The sequence below is a fragment of the Arvicola amphibius genome, chromosome 12 (assembly GCF_903992535.2).
Source record: "Arvicola amphibius chromosome 12, mArvAmp1.2, whole genome shotgun sequence".
Lineage (NCBI taxonomy): Eukaryota > Metazoa > Chordata > Mammalia > Rodentia > Cricetidae > Arvicola > Arvicola amphibius.
Window position 1 is genome coordinate 100,980,138 of NC_052058.2, and position 14,339 is coordinate 100,994,476.

Genomic DNA, 14,339 nt, shown 5'->3' on the forward strand with positions numbered 1-14,339 from the left:
GTCTTTAAGGAAGTAATTAGGGCTAAATGAGATCATAAGGGTGAGGCTCTAATCCCATAGGATCTATGTCCTTATAAAGCAGAAGAAGAGGGCCTGAAGAGATGGGTCAGCAATTAAGAGGACTGGTTACTCTTCTAGAGGACCTGGGTTCGAGTCCCAGTACCTACATGGTGGCTCACATTGTCTGTAACTCTGGTTCCAGGGAACCCCATGCCCTCTTCTGGCCTTTACAGGCACCCAGCAACCATATGGTACATAGACATATAGAAACAGACAAAACACCCATACACATATAATAAAAATAAATAATGACCAAGACAGAAAAAGCACATATTTTTTTTTGCTTCTTTCAGTAAATCTGAAGACTTGGCTACCAGGCAGAGGCAGAAGGACCTTGAGTTCAAGGTCAGCCTCAATTACATGATGAGTTTGAACTGGCAAGATGGCTCAGTGAGTAAACGTGTGCCTGCCAAGCAAGACTAACAACTTGAATTTGTCACTTGGAGCCCATGATAAGGGAGAGAATTGACTCCCAAAAGTTGTCCTCTGACCAACACAAGCCATGGCTTGACTTTAATGCACACACGTGCACGCACGCGCGCACACACACACACCAAGTAAAATAAGAACTTAAAAACCAAGGAAGCAAAGAAGACTTGGCCACTCTGGAAGACAAAGGGGGCAAGGACTCACATCCCCTTGGTAGTGCACATCCCTCCTATTGGCCTCTACTCTGGGACCCTATGGCAGTCCAGCCCCAGTCCTCCGCAAGTGATCCCATCCATCTCTGTTGCAGTTCTGTCTTCTAAGCTTGAGTCTTTTCTTCTCTACCTGGACCCCCTGAGAATGTGATCATCTGTTATTCCCATGCCAGGACCCCTGTGCCTGCCCCCATAGCTCACGCAGGCTCAGAACAACGTGGTGGCCTGTATATCCTGCAACCAGTGGACCTAGGCAGATGGTAGGTAAGAAAGCCAGAGTTTCTGTGCTCTTTGGGTGGGAGTGAGTCTCACATGGATGCTGTGCTATGCAGCAGGAGAGTGGGAGGGGTCTGCCCAGAAACACAAGGGGCAGGGGCAGGAAGGCTGTGGCCATGGCATTCACTGAACGCTTTGTTGGTGTTGAGGAGCCAGAGACACAGCGTCTTGCTACCACCTTCACCAGCTTGAGAAGTTCCACTAGTCTTTTAGGACTTCAGTTCAGACCAAATGGAAATTCAGGGCTTTGAAGCTGAAAAGAATCTGAGAATTAGCCAGTATGATGAAGCAGAATTGGAGCCTTTTTTCCCTAAAGATACTTAGAGAGCTTGGCAAGATGGCTCGGGGGTAAAGATTCTTTCAGCACAAGCCTGAAGACCTGAGTTTGATCCTGGAAATAAAGGTGGAGACAAGAATGGCCTCAAAGACCTCTGACCTCTACATGCCCCTCTTACATACACATCATGTACACACACAACAACAATAAACGATTTTTAACTTAAAAATGTTTAGAAAGACGGGCCCTCAGCAGGCAGTGAGGCATGTCTAAGAGTGTGTATGTGGGCTCCTCCAGGGCGAGCCACAATGAAGTATGTTCGCGTTAGCCATATATACTATTTTGGAGGTTTTCAAGTGGCTAAGAATGCTTCTTTTGGTAAGTAAGATTAAGTGGTCCTAGAGACGCCTTGAATGAAGTTAATCTGGTAAAACAAACAAACAAAAAACAAAAGCCACTGGCACTGCATAGGTGTTATTTCACGTCCTTGTCCTGTAAATGACGGGATGCCTAGACACTGGTGGGCTCGTGGCTGAGAAGGGAGAAAGTGCTAACCAGCTAACTGTGCTGGAGTTCTTGCCTCCTGCTGCTGCTGCTGCTGGCAAGGGCCTTCAGCCACACTTCAGAGAGAGTAGCCCTTTTCCCTCTCATGTCCCTAAGAGAGTTCCCTGTATCCTTCTCCGGCCTGGCCCTCCAGCTGGAGAGTCGTTGTGGGCCACAGCAAATCAAATCCTCCCTTGGCCAGAGGAATGTGACCCGAGAGCCATCCCAGTGCCCACCCGCGCAGGTCAGTTCACTGTGGCTGTGAGCCCAGGCTCTAGGGAAGGAGCAAGATGCAGGGAAGAACACTGCAGCCCTCCTGGCCCTAACCCTCCATGCACACTCTAGGCTGCACACTTTCCACCCCAGGCTCCCTAGATTACAGAGGATCAGAGGAGATGCCAGAGGGAGGGGTGGGGAAGAGGGCCTGCCCATTAGGGACTTCCACCCTAGACACAGGAACACTGGGGTAAACTTCAAGAAGAGAAAAGGTGCCAGACTATACTCCCCACAGTGCTGAGCTCTGGCCTGGATGGCTGGCCACCTCTGAGATACCAGCAGATTCCTCAGCTGGGCCTCAGCGCTAAGAGCTGGCTGCATGCCTGGAGCAGAGGCCACAAAGCACCATGGTTGTCTGCATGGGCTGCGGGGCCTGTGCCTGGAACAAGCAAAGCAGGCCTGTAAGGTGGAGCCTCCAGCCTCACCCTATTAGAATGCACTAACTGCTGCTCTGACCCAGGTGTGTGACATGCATTGTAGGGGACCCACGAGACTCAGACACAGCCCTGCCTCTGGGAAAACTGCAGAGAGCCACGTGCACAACTTAGAGATTGAAGTCACTGTAAGAAGCAGGGAACCCTCAGGGACAAGTTCTGAGATACCCCCCAAAAAGGAGAGGCCCAAGACTTGTGGTGAGGAGGCAATCAGGAGTGCTTCTTGGAAGTGATGGTAAAAACATCCTTCTGGCATGTCTGAATATTACAGTGTAACAGTAGCTAGGCAGATGAAGTTCTATGTGCGTGGCGGAAGCAGCTGCGGTGGCTGAGCAGTGACTCTGGCCACCTGGTGGCAGTTTGGAGGCCTGACGAGTTTTAGACAAACTTGGCATTGGCCTCAGCTGTCACACAGGTCCCTTGTTCTTCCTGCTCTTTCACCTGGCACAATCTACTGCTTGCCCTTCTGGTCCTGCCTAGTCTCCTTGCTGACTGTCTCTGTGTATCTGTCTCTGTGTCTCTGTCTCTCTCTGCATTTTTCTCTGCATATTTTGCCTCCAAAGCCCCAAGAGAAGCATCTGTTTTGCTGGTAGCCCTGGGCTGAGGGTCATGGTCCCCAGCCAGGTTACCAACAGCTGCCAGGGGTCAAAGCTCATGAGCTGTGGCTGGAGCAGAGGGACACACAGAGGAGGTGGCCCTTGGCAGGGCAGCCTTGAGGCTTTAGGAGCCTTTTCCAAACCTCCAAGCCCTTGCATTTCAGAGAGGACACAGACTCCGGCACCCCAGCTAAAAGACCAGAGCTGTGGACAACCACGTCCAAAACTGTCATCAGAGTGCCCTGTCAGGGACCTCTCAGGACCCAGTAAATGGCTTTGTTGTCCTAGACACTGAGTCCCATCTTTGGCACCAGACGGGGATCCTGGAGCTAAGGCAGCTTGGTGCTCACCAAACTGCAGGACCACTTGCGGCAAAGATGTGTTCTTTCTGCTCCACCAAGTACTGTCTTCTTTGCTTTTGCTATTGTTCTTTCCAGGGAAATCTAATTTTAAAACAAAACAAAAAACCCCATGTTTTCTAACCAACAGGACACGCACGAGTGCCAACAAATGCTTGATGGGAAAGCAGTTCTTTGAGCCATTCAAGGTTTGTTTGTTAAGAGCCAGGACAAAGTGTCGTCCCCAGCTGTCCTGAGCATTTGTTGGCCACCGCCACCCTCTGTTCCTTTGAGTTGGAAATCTGGCCTGAGGTGTCCATTGGAACGCCGTCATGAGGACCACATACTTTCCAATCTGGAGGGTGGGGTGGTGGCAAGATCTTCCTTTAAGTGGGGAAGAACCAAAATATCACTGTGAGTAAGCCTTGGCAGCCTCGGTTGTTTCCACGCACGGATGTCTCCACACACGGAGCGGCTGGCAAAGAAAAGTGGCAGAGTCTAGACCAGGGGTGACAAGTCATCGTGGCTAGATGGAATCCAAATGCGTGTGCATGTGTGTATGCGTGTATATGTGTGTGTGTGTGCGTGTGTGTGTATATATGGAGAGGATAAGTCACCGTGGCTAGATGGGATCCAACTGCGTGTGTGTGTGTGTGTGTGTGTGTGTGTGTGTGTGTGCGCACGTGTATATGTATGTGCCAAATGCATGTGTATGTGTGCGTGTGCGTGTATATATGTATGCATGTGTATGTATGTATGTGTATGCATATGTGTATGCTGTAGTGTGGTGTTTTGTTTTGCTTTGCTTGTAAGTGGAATCTCACAATGAATGCAGCCCTGCCTTGTCTGGAACTCTCTGTGTAGAACAGACTGACCTCAAACTCATAGAGATTCACCTGCCTCTGCCTCCTGAATGTGGTGATTAAATGTGTGCGCCACCACACTTAGCTGATGGTTAGTTTCTATTGCTCACTTGACACAATCTAGAGTCACCTGAAAAGAGGGAGCCTCAGTTGAGGAATTGCCCAGACCAGATTGGCCTGTGGCCTGTGGGTTTGTAAGTGATTGACTATATCAGTGGTTCTCAACCTTCCTAACGCTGCGACTCTTGAAAACATCCAGCCATAATATTATGTTCGTTGCTACTTCCTAACTGTAATTTTGCTACTGTTATGAATTGTAATGTAAATATTTGTGTTTTCTGATGGTCTTAGGCTGCCAAAGGGGTCACCACCCACAGGGTTTAGATACATGATTGACATGAGAGGCACCATCCCTAGACAGGTGGGCCTGCCTGCGTAAGAAAGTTAGCAGAACAAGCCAAAGAATGAGCCCATAAGCAGTGTTCCTCTGTGATCTCTGCCTCAGTTTCCACTCTGACTTCCCTCAGTGGTGGGCTGTGACCCAGAAGTATAAGTCAAGTAAGCCTTTCCTTCCCAAGCTGTTTCGATCAGAACTTCTACTATAACAACAGGAAAGAAACTAGGATAGTGCATGTGTATGTGTATGCCTGTATATGTCATGTATATGTGTGGATGTATATGTGTAGGCATGTATATGTGTGGATGTGCATGCATGCATAAATACAGTGTACATGTCTGAATGTGTGAGTGTCTGAGTGTATATATGTGTAACTATAGTGTACGTGCATGCATGTGGGTTTGTGGGTGTGAAGGCATACATATGTATAAGCATAGCATGCATGTGTGAAGGTGAATATGTGTGTAAGTATAGTGTGTATCTGTGCACGTGGATATGGTCTCCTTTTAAGATTGCTCGCTACAAGTTCTAGGATTTTTTTCTCTCATACAAACTCCGATGTGCATGATGTGCCAGGCAACCACGTCATGACAGCCCCTTGGATGCAATTCAAATAAGCCAAAATAGGGGGCAGCTGTCATACAAGAATCCATCAAATACCATAAAACCGGGAAAGTGGCTGGGCGCCATCTTGAGAAAAGTGTACTACACCCGCACAGTTCCTTGTGTCCCTCTCTGGCTGGATGGCTGGGCCCAAAATGAAGCAGTCTGGTATCCAAATGCAAGCTTGCAAGCATGGCCTGCCTACTGCTGTGGGCCACAGGCATCCAGGATAGCGACAAATGCAGCCCAATGCAAAATACTAAGCTTTCTTAATGTGTGTGTGTGTGTGTGTGTGTGTGTATGCATGCATGCATAGGTGAGGAAGGGATATGTAATTTGATTTCATGGTTCCTTCATGTGAAGTTTGTAGGAGAGGATATCATATCTCAGTGTTAAAAGGTCGGGGTGTACCTACACAGAAACTATGGACTGGAGACCTTAAGTGGCTTTTCAAAGTCTCTGTTTGGTTCCTTGTCTGTTAAATGGAGTCAATAATACTCATTCACAGCGTTAAGACCATGTGGAAAACATAAAGATATACATAAACATAAACACAAATGCATACATGTACAAGATCCTGGAGCTGCTGGGGCTACAGAGATGGCTCAGCTGGACAAGTGCTTGTCGTGCAAGCATGAGGATCAGAGTTCAGATTCCCAAAATCTGCATAAAGAGCCAGGCACAGAGCTGGGGAAATGGCTTAGCAGGTAAAAGCAGCAGCTACGGAAGGCTGGCTCTCTGAATAACCGGAAACAACCTAAAGCACTCCACGTGATGGCCAACAGCTGTGATCCCAGCACTCCTGCCTTGAGATGTGAGGTGGAGACGGGAGAATTGGTCACGAATGCGCAAGGGCCAGCTAGCCTGGAGTACACCTCACAGCTGCGGAAACATGGAGAGAGCTCCTGTGTCAGCAAGGTGGGAGGGGAGGACCTCCACACGCATGCCGTGGATCCTCATGCCCCTATTCACACATATCTGTGCACACACACAAAAACAAAGCGAGGCGTGGCAGCATACATGTGCAACCCCAACACTGGCGGTGAGGAAGGAACAGAGACACGTGGATCCCTGGAGCACCTTACCCAACCAGCCTATCAAAGTTGATGAGTTTCAGGTTCAGTCAGAAACCATGTCTCAAAGATACATAATACATGCATGCATGCATGCATACATACATACATACACAAACATACACACATACATATACATACATATACACATACATATATACATACGCACATGCATACACGCATACATGCATACACACATACATATACACATACACACATATACATATACACACATATATACATACATACATATACACACATACATGTATACACATATACACATACATACACACATACATATACACACCAGAGGGGGAGGGGAGAAAGAGAGAGTAGGCTGGAGGGATGGCTCATTGGTTAAGAGCACTGGCTGCTCTTGCAGAGCACTAAGCTTAGCTCCCAGCACCATACTGTGCACTCACAATTGCCTGTAACTTCACCTTGGTGTATCAGATTCCCTCTTCTGGCCTCTTTGAGAACTATATCCACATGCACAAATCCCCATAACCACAGCCACATACACTTATTTAAAATAAAAAATAAGATCTTTTTTCTAAAATGAAGTAAAGATAGAAAACATTGGAGGAATGACATCCAGTGTCACCCTCTGGCCTCCAGATGCACACATACTCATATGTGTGCCCTCCTGCACATGCATGTGCACACGCTCACACCAACATGTATGTAAATCATACCCCACAGAGAGTAAGGGTCGGGGGAGAGAGGGAGGGAGAGAGAGGTCAATGCCCTTGAGGGGTTCTAAGATCGAGACATGATGTCAGAGAGACCTGCCTGGCCCTGGCCATTCCTCTTCTTCTGTGACCTTAGATCCTATGTAGACAGCAAGGCAGCTGTTAGGTGTGAGGGTAAACTGAGTCAATGATGCCCCGATAGAGAACTTCTTCAGGAAGAAACCATTAGTCCTGCAAACCTGGTGTAGTCCTCTCTTCTCTCTGGATTACAGCCTTGCCCTGGATGTCTGAGTGGACGGAGTGTCCCTGGCTCCAGTCCCCCGTCAGTGATCAAAGGTGTGGACCTCATGACAACACTCCTGCCCTTGTCTCAGCCACGGTACCCACCTTCCAGCTTCTTCCCATGGGTCCCAGTTTCCCTATACCCTTTCAACCCTCCAGTGCATCAGCCCATAAGTTCAAGGACCAAGTTTGGAGGAAGAATAGAGACAATGCAAGAGAGCTTTAGACCTTACAACCAGCAGCCATGAGGAAGTAGTCAGACAAACGAACACCCAGGGTGCCAGCCAGATCAGGTGGCACACATGTTTTATCCCAGCACCAGGGTGGATCTGTGAGTTCAAAACCAACCTGGTTTACAAAGCAAGATCCAGGATAGCCAGGGTTCACAGAGAAACCCTGTCTCAAAAGAAAAGAAAGGAAAAGTAAAGAAGAGAAGAGAAGAGAGGAGAGGAGGGGAGGGGAGGGGAGGGGAGGGGAGGGGAGGGGAGGGGAGGGGAGGGAAGGGAAGGGAAGGGAAGGGAAGGGAAGGGAAGAGAAGAGAAGAGAAGAGAAGAGAAGAGAAGAGAAGAGAAGAGAAGAGAAGAGAAGAGAAGAGAAGAGAAAACTAGGGTAGACACTGTGTCTGAAATGAAAACTCAGGGTGGCAAGCAGCGGGGAGATGGCTGTGGAGACCTAGGTATCATCTGGTCACCTTGGGCAAGTTTATCAACTCCCTGAGCCTCACATATGGGTTCAGGGAATCAGCCATGATGGATTTGCTATTGCTACCATCTCCTAGAGGGGGTGGTCAGGCTGTCTGTACCCAGCGCCAGCTCATGTTCTACCCCACAGTCTCTCTCCAGCTGGCGTCTCTCCCATGTGAGGGTCTGCATCCATCTATACAATGGTGTCATGTATAGATGGGGTCCTTGGTCTTCCAGGACCTGAGATGGGCTATTCAGAGGCCTCCACGAGAAGAAGAAAGACTTGTCCTTGTCTCTCAAGAGAGGACCCTAAATCACTGGGGTAAAGAGGGACCACTGGATGGTAAACTGCCAAGTTTCAGCCTATCCGCATTAGCAAAGTCTTGATGGTACCAAGTAAGGACTAAGTCAGCATTTGCCTGGTAAGGTTGACCCTGGCTCATGCCTTTCCCTACTCTGCAAGCCTACAGACATACTCTTACTACAAGATAACCTGCCCCACAGCATTCTGAGGCCAGGGAGAGAAGAGGGCTGAGTCTACCCTACGTTTATGTCATGAGCCTACACTATAAGCTCCTGAAGGTCCACAGTACTCAAATCCAGGTCCCCTGTCCCTGCCGTACAGTGTCACGAAGTCTAGCTGTACCCTTTAACATTCTTTTTTGTGTGGATACAGTGAACTTTATTGATGGAATTCAAGAGAGTTAGAATTCTAGACAGTTAGGGGGCTCCCTAAGTCCCCCTTCTTCTAGGGTTCTAGGATGGAAACTGTGAGGGAAATGCTCAGTGTTGAGGACTGAGTTAAGGACTCCCCAGCAGCAAAGGGCCTCTCTCTTGTTCTTGCCGGTTGGGTGGTTCAGGGCTCCTTACTCCTTAGAGGTCATGGAGACCATGAGGTCCCCCATGATGTCATCCCAGGAAATGAGCTTTACAAAGTTGTCATTAAGAGCAATGCCAGCTCCAGCATCGAAGGTAGAAGAGTGGGAGTCACTGTTAAAGCTGCAGGTGACAACTTGGTCCTCCGCACTGCCCAAGATGCCCTTTAGTGGGCCCTTTGAAGCCTCCTTCACCCCCTTCTTGATGTTTTTATACTGGGTAGCTTCCTCCAGACAGCATGTCAGATTCACAATGGACAGACACATTGGGGATAGGAACATGGAAGATCATGTGAACAAACATCCAGATCAGCTCTGGGATGACCTTGCCCAGAGCCACGGGAGTACCAGTGGATGCGGGGATAATGTTCTGGGCAGCCTCATGCCCATCACACTACAGCTTCTCAGAGAGGCCATCTACAGTCTTCTGGGTGGCTGTGATGACAGGGACTGTGGTCATGAATCCTTCCACAGTGCCAAAGTTGTCATGGATGACCTTGGTCAGGGGGGCTAAGGCATTGGTGCTGCAGGAGGCACTGCTGGCAATCATGAGTTGTCATGCTTCTTGTGGTTCACCCCATAATGGTTTGAATAGGAGTGGGCCCCACAGACTCGTGTGTTTGAATGCTCAGCCTATAGGGAATGGCAGTATTAGGAGGAATGCTGGAGGAAGTGTGTCACTGTGAGGGAAGCCTTCAGGTCTCATGTGCTCAAGCTATGCCCCATGTGACACACAGTCTCCTTTTGATGCCTGTGGGTCAAGATGTAGAACTCTCAGCTCCTTATCCAACACCGTGTCTGCCTGCATGCCATCATGTTTCCTGCCACAATGGCAATGGTCTAAACCTCTAACACTGTAAGCCAGTGTTAATTAAATGTTTTCTTTTATAAGAGTTGCTTTGGTCATGATCTCTCTTCACAGCAGTAGAAACCCTAACTAAGACAACACCCATCACAAACATGGGGCATCAACAGCAGGGGTGGAGATAATGGCCCTTTTGGCTCTACCATTTAAGTTGCCCCCAGCCTTCTCCATGGTGGTGAAGACACCGGTATACTCCACAACATACTTGGCCCCAGCATCACCCCATATGATGGTAGCAGGATCCCATTCCTGGAAAACGGTGATGGCCTTCCCATTGATGACAAGCTTCCCATTCTCAGCCCTGACTGTACCATTGGACTTGGTATGGGTAGAGTCATACTGGGACATGAAGACCATGCAGCTGAGGCCAATGAAAGGGGTCACTGATGGCAACAATGTCCACTTTGCCAGAAATGGAGGAAGCCCCGCTAACCAGCCAGGTGCCCAGTACAGGCAAATCCGTTCACTCTGACCTTCACCATTATGTCTCAGGAACGAGGCTGGCACTGCATGAGAAGATGTGCTGTCTCTGGACCAGGCAGGAACAGAGAGCCCCTTTCCATCTTCTTATTTGCAAGTGTGTTCATAGTGGGGTGGCTTATGCACACTTGTGAGTGCATGTGTCAGGCTAGAAATCAAACTCAGGTGTCATTCCTCAGAGTGCTGACACTTTGTTTTGTTTGGGTGTTTGTTTTGTTTTCTGATTTAGGAGGGTGGCTTGTTTTTGGTGGTTTGAATAAGAATGGTCCCAATAGGCTTATATTATCTGAATGCTTAGTCACCAGGAAGTGGCACTATTTAATAAGGATTAGGAGGTGTGGCCTTATTGGAAGAAGTGTATCATTGGGAGTGGCTTTGAGGTTTCAAAAGTCCACACCAGACAGGGCATATCTCTCTCTCTCTCTCTCTCTCTCTCTCTCTCTCTCTCTCTCTCTCTCTCTCTGTGGATCAAGACATCGTTCTCAGCTACTATTCTATCACCATGCGTGCCACCATGCTCCCTGTCATGGTGACAACAGATTAAACCTCTGACACTGTAAACAAGTCCCCAATTAAATGTTTCCTAAGAGTTGCCGTGGTCATGGTATCTCTTCACAGCAATGAAACAGTGACTAAGACAGGTGTGTGTGTGTGTGTGTGTGTGTGTGTGTGTGTGTGTGTGTTTGAGACAGGGTCTCTCACTGGTCTGGAACATGTTGGGTTGGGTAAACTAGCAGGCAAGCAAGCTCCAGGCTTTGCCTCTGCATCTCAGCTCTTGAATTATGTGGTCTAGAGATCAAACTCACATCCTCATTCTTGGGCAGCAAGCAGGCACTTTACCAACTGAGCTATGTCCCAAGCCCTAACGCTCCTATTTTTTTATTATTAAAAATTATAATGAGTACTGGAGAGGTGGCTCAGTAATTAAAAGCACTGACTTCTCTTTCAGAAGACCCAGGGTTTGATTCCTAACACCCATTTGTTGGCTCATGAGTGTCTATAACTCACACAAGTGGTGCCCAGATATATATGCAGGCAAATCATCAATGTACATAAAATAAACGACTTAAGCTTTAAAAATTGGTATTTAAAAAATTGCAGGTGCTTGGTAGGATGGCTCACACCTTTAATCCCAGTACTTAGGAGATAGAGGCAGGTTGATCTCTTAATTTGAGGCCAGCCTGCTCTATATAGTGAGCTCCAAGCTATCCAAAGCTATATAGTAATATCCTGTTCCAACAAACCAGTGTGTGTCTGTGTGTGTGTGTGTGTGCGCGCGCGCATGTGCGCGCTCAGAAGAGAAGTTGGCTCAGTGGGTAGTAGCAGTTACTGTAGAAGCAAAAGGACCCAAATCAAACCCCCAGTTCCCTTGTAAAAAGCTGGGCATGACCATGCATGTCTGTAAACTCAGCACTAGGTATAGAGGTAGGTGGAAGTTTAGTAGCTAGCTAGTCCAGCCAACATGATAGCTCCAGGTTCAGAAGTGATCTTGTCTCAAAAAATAAGGTGAAGGGTGACAGGAAAATACTACACATTTTCCTCTGGCATCTACATGTTTGTATCTTGTACACTGATAAGCACACATGTGTGTTCACATCACTCAGAGACATACATCACACACACACACACACACACACAATTACAATAGCCACTTGTGGCAGCACTCACTGTAATCCCAGCACTCAGGAGACAAAAAAAACAGGAAGATTGCCACAAATTTGAGACCAGCCTGGTCTACATATCAAGTTTCAGGCCAACCATGGCTATGTATAAGACCTATTGGAAAAAAAACAAGATTGCAATAATAATCTATTTTAGTTGCTATACTTCTATGATATGAATCTACAGATACTTATAAGTCCTTCCTTCTTGAGCTTCCTATGTCTACAGCAGTGTCTCTCACTCCATCTAAGAGCTGCGGGAGTATGCGTACATGGATCAAGGGGCTTGCAGCCAAGCCTGGCAATCTGAGTTCGATTACTGGGACCCACATGGGAGAAGGAGAGAACTGATTCCCAGCAGCTGTCATCTGACTTTTCCACACCATGGCAATGTGCACTCCGCCCTCCAAATAAACAAATAAATGTTTAAAAAATTAGCCTTCTTGGGCTCCACTCTCCTCCTACTGCAAGTTGTGCTTTGATTTACACACAACGAGTTGGATGAATTCCACCATGCTTGAGTACAGTCCTAGCAAGGGCTTTAGAGATAGCTGTCACCAGCCACGTTTTTTTCTGGAAAAGTGAGGTATGGTATGTTGAATGAAAATGGCCCCCATAGACTCATAGTTGTGGCTTTGCTGGAGTAGGTGTGGCCTTGTTGGAAGAAGTGTGTCACTGAGGGTGGGCTTTAAGGTCTCAGAAGCTCAAGCCAGGCCCAGCGTCTCTCTCTTCCTGCTGCCTGCCAATCCTGATGCAGAACTCTCAGGTACTTCTCCAGCACCATGTCTGCCTGCATGCTGCCATACTTCCTGCCATGACAATAATGGACTCACCTCTGAACTGTAAGCCATCTCCATTAAATGTTCTTCTTTGTAAGAGTTTTCATGGTCATGGTTTCTCTTCACAGCCATAGAACACTGACAAAGACACATGAAGCGTTGAACATCTGCCAATTTCCAAGAATAAGCTCCTAACAGTGTCATTTCCAAGTCCTGAGGAGTGAGCATTTTGAATGCCACTGAGCCCCTAACGACCTTCTTACCCTCCACAAGATCATATCCATCTTGTCGTAGGTGGTCCCCCAGACCCTGGCCGACACAGTGGACTTACCAGCTTTCTCCCTGGAATCTCGCTGCATCATATTAATTCCCAGCTGCTGGGGCAGGAGCAGCTGTCTGGCCATTCAGAGTTTCCTAGACTAATTTTTTGGATCTACTTTTTATCGTATGTATGCAATTTGTGGGTGTGAATATGCCCACAGGAGTGCAGTTGCCCTCAGATTACAAAAGGATCCCCGGAGCTCTGACTGCAAGCAGATGTGAACCACCCAACCTTCATACTGAGACAGAACTCAGGTCCTCTGCAAGAGCAGCACACACATCCTGACCACTGAGCCATCTCTCCACCTCCATGTTTCCTACTCTAGAAACTTCTCAAGCCTTCCCCTGCCTCTTCTCTTCTTTCTTCTTCCATTCTTTTTCCACTCCATCCCCCCTCTCTTCCTCTTTTCCACTCCCTCACCCAATATGGTGGCTTACATAGTCTATCTGGGTCTCCCTCTGTAGCCAAGCTCACCTTGAGCTCCTGTTTCTCCCGTCTCTCCAGAGCTGGGATTACAGGAGTGCACCGCCACACCCAGTTTTTGCTGTGCTGAAGCTCGGGGCTTTCTTCGCGCATGCTAGACAAGGATGCTATCAGCTGACTTGCACCCCAGCCTTTATTTTTTTGTTTGTTTGTTTTGTTTTCCTGCCAGGTTGTGTATGCTTTTTCTTCTTGCCTCATGGGATCTCATTATACGTTACGACATTAATCTGTTGGTCATGACACATGTTTTAAATTTCTCCCCTGGTCAGGTCTTTTAACTTTGTTTATCGTGTTTTGGACCATGCAGAAGCATTTATTTTTATGTAATCAAGCCTGTTGAGGTTTTCTTTGCTAGCTTCTGGATTTCATGTCCTGCTTAGGAATGCTGTCTCTCCTCCAAAACCATGAAAATATTCTCCTGTCTTTTCATCTAGTGGTTTTATGGCTTTGTTTTTCCCCCTTTGCAGCCTCTGGCCATCTGAAATGTGTTTGGCAAGCAACACCCCACTTCTTAGGAAACCCCATCCTGCACTGACATACAGAGACCGATGCGGCGGCCACGCCTGTCCCACCCACCCTCCCCTCCTTCCTCCCTCACAGTCATTCCACAAGTATGTTGGGAGCCATGGCCATGCGTGCACATTGATTACCCAGCAGAAGGGACCGTGACCCTGCCCTTGGACACAGGAGGACTGACTGATGTAGGAAACATTGCAAATGATGGAGCACACAAAAACATGTAATTTCAGGAGATATGGAAGAAGATAGAGCAGGATGTCGGGTAAAGGGGTAATGAAGGCATAGTTAGAGTTCATTATCAGTCTAGAATTATCTGGGGAC

At 47.8% G+C, this 14,339-nt stretch overlaps 1 pseudogene; it reads right to left on the minus strand.

Annotated features, from left to right (window-relative positions):
• Positions 1-8,900: 8,900 nt before the first annotated feature.
• Positions 8,901-13,592, minus strand: LOC119827174 (annotated as a pseudogene).
• Between the last annotated feature and the right edge of the window lie 747 nt (positions 13,593-14,339).